Source organism: Ovis aries, chromosome 23 (genome assembly GCF_016772045.2).
Source record: "Ovis aries strain OAR_USU_Benz2616 breed Rambouillet chromosome 23, ARS-UI_Ramb_v3.0, whole genome shotgun sequence".
Classification (NCBI taxonomy): Eukaryota; Metazoa; Chordata; class Mammalia; order Artiodactyla; family Bovidae; genus Ovis; species Ovis aries.
The window spans coordinates 50,617,902-50,622,337 of record NC_056076.1 but is presented as its reverse complement, the minus strand read 5'-3'; positions in this window follow the sequence as shown (position 1 = coordinate 50,622,337).

The window sequence follows — 4,436 nt, the reverse complement described above, 5'->3', positions numbered from 1 at the left end:
CTTTGGAAGGAATGATGCTAAGGCTGAAACTCCAGTACTTTGGCCACATCATGCAAAGAGTTGACTCATTGGAAAAGACTCTGATGCTGGGAGGGATTAGGGGCAGGAGGAGAAGGGGACGACAGAGGATGAGATGGCTGGATGGCATCACTGACTGGATGGACGTGAGTCTGAGTGAACTCTGGGAGTTGGTGATGGACAGGGAGGCCTGGCGTGCTGAGATTCATGGGGTCGCAAAGAGTCAGACACAACTGAGCGACTGAACTGAACTGAAATACAGTTACTTCTTTTCTTGTCCCCACATGTAGGTAAATAAACCTTTCTCTGTGGTCAGTCTTTTGTCAGTTGAACTCATAGACCCCAGCATAAGAACCTAAGAGGAGAGAGAGGAAGTCTTTCCTCTCCAACAGTGGCAGCTCATGATGTGGACAGTGACAGCCAGCAGCCTAGACTCTGGACCCAGGGTCAGATCCTCGGTCGGCAGTGAGGGTCCTTTCAGGGACCACCACCCCCCCCATCTTCCCATGGGAACCCCATTCAGCTTCTCTGGAAAACTGCAGAGAATTTTAACTTAGAAGGCACAATTTTCTGCTGCCCATTACCCCAGTCCCCAAAGTGAACATGTTAAGCCTTCATCTGAGGTGGTTTACAGAGGGGGACTGATATAATAATCATAATAATAAGCAACTTTTTGCTTCACAGTCTTTACACACAACAATCCATACTCATCACTTTTTACAGCACCCTTGACCTGGAAGTACAGCTGTTAAAATCAAAGGGAAAGTGTCAGTGGCTCAGTCATGTCTGGCTCTTTGAGACCCCATGGACTGTAGCCCACCTGACTTCTCTTGTCCATGGAAATCTCCAGGCAAGAATATCGGAGTGGATTGCCACGCCCTCCTCCAAGGGATCTTCCCAACCCAAGGATCGATCCAGCATTGCAGGTGGATTCTTTGCCGTAACCTCCAGCAAATGAGTTTGTCACCGAGTCGCTGTCTTATCAATTGCTTGCTTCTCATTAAAACTTTGTAGAGCTTCCAGCCATGTAAACAGACAGTTACAACGAAGCATCACACTTCCAGGGAAGGTCAAGGCCTGGCCCCGAGGAGTAATTATGTCCTTGGGGAGGGGAGATGCTGGGGAGAGCTGGCTTCTAGCTCCTTCCTCTCTTGCCATCGCTCTCGCCTTTGGTTCCAGGAAGACCATTTGCTGTCCTGAGAAGGGGCCAGGGAGGTGGAACTGCCTTGGGGTTACTCCAGGGCTGGTTATCTAATAAATAAATTTCCTCGAATGGAAACCCCTTCAGGGTGCCTGGATTCTCAGTCACGCCTATGGTGTCTGTCCTTGGTCCTTTCCCTCCTTGTAAGCCGTCACTAAGTCAGATGGTGGGAGCTCTGGTCCCTGGGGCACGTCACCCTATCTGGGTACTAGCGGAGGTGTGCAGGTGGGGCTGAGTCCTGCTGGACAGACCATAGGATCAAGCTGGCGATTAGAGCAGGGAATTCTGAGCTTGATTCTGATCTGTCAGCCCGGGCTCCCCAGGAATCCTCCCCCTAGAGGGGTCCATTCCTGAGATCCCAGGTCATGCATGTTGATGACCAATCTGTCCTCCCATTGGTTTGTGCGAAAGAAACGTGTCTCTCAGGCTGGACAGCAGCAGGTGAGGGAGTAAGTGATGGGGAGACTCTGAAGCGATTGATCTGGGCCAGCAGCCTCCGCAGAGGGCGTGACAAGAGAAAGGAAAACAAAAGTTATACAGAGCTCCTAGGAGGTTTTCCCTCGCACCCGGCTGGAGGTGTTAACGGTGAGATTCTCTGCTCCAAACTGCTCTGGGCTTGGAGGCCCGGCTCCTGCCTTGCCTCTCCAGGCAAAGGGGCGTGGGGGGAACCTGAGGAAGGTGGGAACAGCTGGGAACAGCTGGCAGGCTGTGAGATGATGGCCACCCCACGTACAATCCAACCCCAGGGTCCTAAACTTGAATGGCGACTTCACAGAGCCCAATGCCACAACCTAGCAGGATGTCCCCCTCCCTCTTTGAAGCCAGTAGGTATTTTTTCTAGAAGAGAAGAGCCAAAGAAGTGACCCACTTCTCACCTGCACAATAGGGATGCTGGCCTGAGCCCCAGAGCGCAGACGGGCCTGGCCCAGTCAGAGGCGGGTGGGGAGGCCCTGCTGGGGTCGGTTTACCTCAGGGGGCTGAGCTTCCCGCCTCCCTCTGTCCGACCGGAGCCCTGAAGCAGCAGGAAGAGGCAGGGAAAGACAGAATGGAATCATGAGAGGCTCTGGCTTCCACGGGAAGGGACCCTGAGGAGGGCTTCACGTAGCTTCCCTGTACCTACTGCCTCGGTGACGTGAGTCCCAGGGGCCTCCCAGGAAATATGGCCCCTCAGAGCCTGAGCTGAGGGGGTGACGTGGTAGGTCGCCCTCACAGGGCGGCTGAGGGGGCTTCTTCAGGGCACAGAAGAGACTGGCTACGGCTGGGAGTCCTGCAGGATCCAGCCAGAGAAGAGACGAGAAGCGCCACTCCAGCGCTGTTGCTGCCACAGGCCGGCTGAACTGTCTGACTACTCGGCCTGGGGAACATGGCAGTTATCGTCTCTCAGAGGAGAAATGGTCCGCTTGGGCTTCACTACCATGGAGAGACCCACTACAGGGCTTCAGGGTAGTAACCAGGCCAGCCCAGAAGGCAGCATTTGAAATACTGAAGGCTCCCAATGTGGAAGGAGAGAAGGCCAAGTACTGGGGCCCCACGTTTCCAGGGCTTTCTGATCTGAGAGCTCCTCCTCCGAAATCCCCATCCTATTAGAGTCACTCTAGGTCTGACCTGGCTCGCCCTCTTCTGTGACAGATTATGGAGACTTTGTCCAGAAAATCTTCCCCCAGAGGCTCTTACCTCTGCTGGTGGAAATTCCCCTTCATTCTCAGCCCAGCTCAGCCTCCATCATCAGGTGCCCATTCTTCCTTCTGGTTTCCATCTTTCTTCCCTTGAACAGAGGTCTTGTAGGAGGGGCTAAACTTCACCTCTAAGCATCTTAGGTTTACATTTGGGACTCTAATAAAAGACTAACAGGAGAAAAACTGTTTATTAACATGCAGTGCACATCACATGCGAGAGACCCAAAATGATGATTCAACTGTGAAGAACTACGCAGAGATTCCTTAAAAAGCTGGGACTAGAACTGCCATATGACCCAGCAATCCCACTGCTGGCACACGCCCCGAGGAAACTAGAATTGAAAGAGCCACATGCACCCTAATGTTCTTTGCAGCACTATTTACAATAGCTGGGACATGAAAGCAAAACCTAGATGCCCATCGGCAGATGAATGGATAAGGAAGTTGTGGTACATATACACAATGGGATATTACTCGGCTATAAAAAGGAATGCATTCGAGTCAGTTCTAATGAGGTGGATGAACCTGGAGCCTATTATACAGAGTGAAGTAAGTCAGAATGAGAAAGACAAATACTGTACATTAATACATATATTGGAGAAGGGAATGTCAGCCCACTCCAGTACTCTTGCCTGGATAGAGGAGCCTGGTAGGCTACAGTCCATGGGGTCACTAAGAGTCAGACACGACTGAGTGACTTCACTTTCACTTTTCATTTTCACGCATTGGAAAAGGAAATGGCAACCCACTCCAGTGTTCTTGCCTGGAGAATCCCAGGGACGGGGAGCCTGGTGGGCTGCCGTCTATGTGGTCGCATAGAGTCGGACACGACTGAAGTGACTTAGCAAGCAATGCATATATATGAAACTTAGAAAGATGATACCGATGATCCTACATACAGGGCAGCAAAGGAGACACAGAGGCAAAGAACAGACTTTTGAACTCAGCGGGAGAAGATGAGGGTGGGATGATTTGAGAGAATAGCATTGAAATATGTACATTACCATATGTGAAACAGATGACCAGTGCAAGTTCGGTGCATGAAGCCAGGTACCCAAAGCTGCTGCTCTAGGACAACCCAGAGGGATAGGATGGGGAGGGAGTGGGGGCGGGGGTTCAGGATGTGGGAGGAACACATGTATACCTGTGGCCGATGCATGCTGGTGTGTGGCAAAAATCATCACAATACTGCAATCACCCTCCGATTAAAATAAATAGATCAATTGGAAAAAATGGTGGCTCAGATCTCTGATTTATATAGCATCTTCAACAGACGACAACGCATTTTAGAGAAATAACAGTCAGAGGAAGCAGTTTCAGGCTTCCAAGGGTGGCAAGTGGCAGGAAGGTAAACGAATGGGAGGAAATAGAGTGAGGTTTGTTTGTAGAATCCTCTGGTGCCTTCTCTGGGCTGTTAAGAGTCTGTCTCCAATAAAGGGAAAATTTACATCTTCTCTCTAGGCAGAAGGAGGACAGATAGGGAGAGCTTTCTTACACTTGCTGCTTCTTAATTGCCTTCAGTTCAATATAATTTTGAGGCC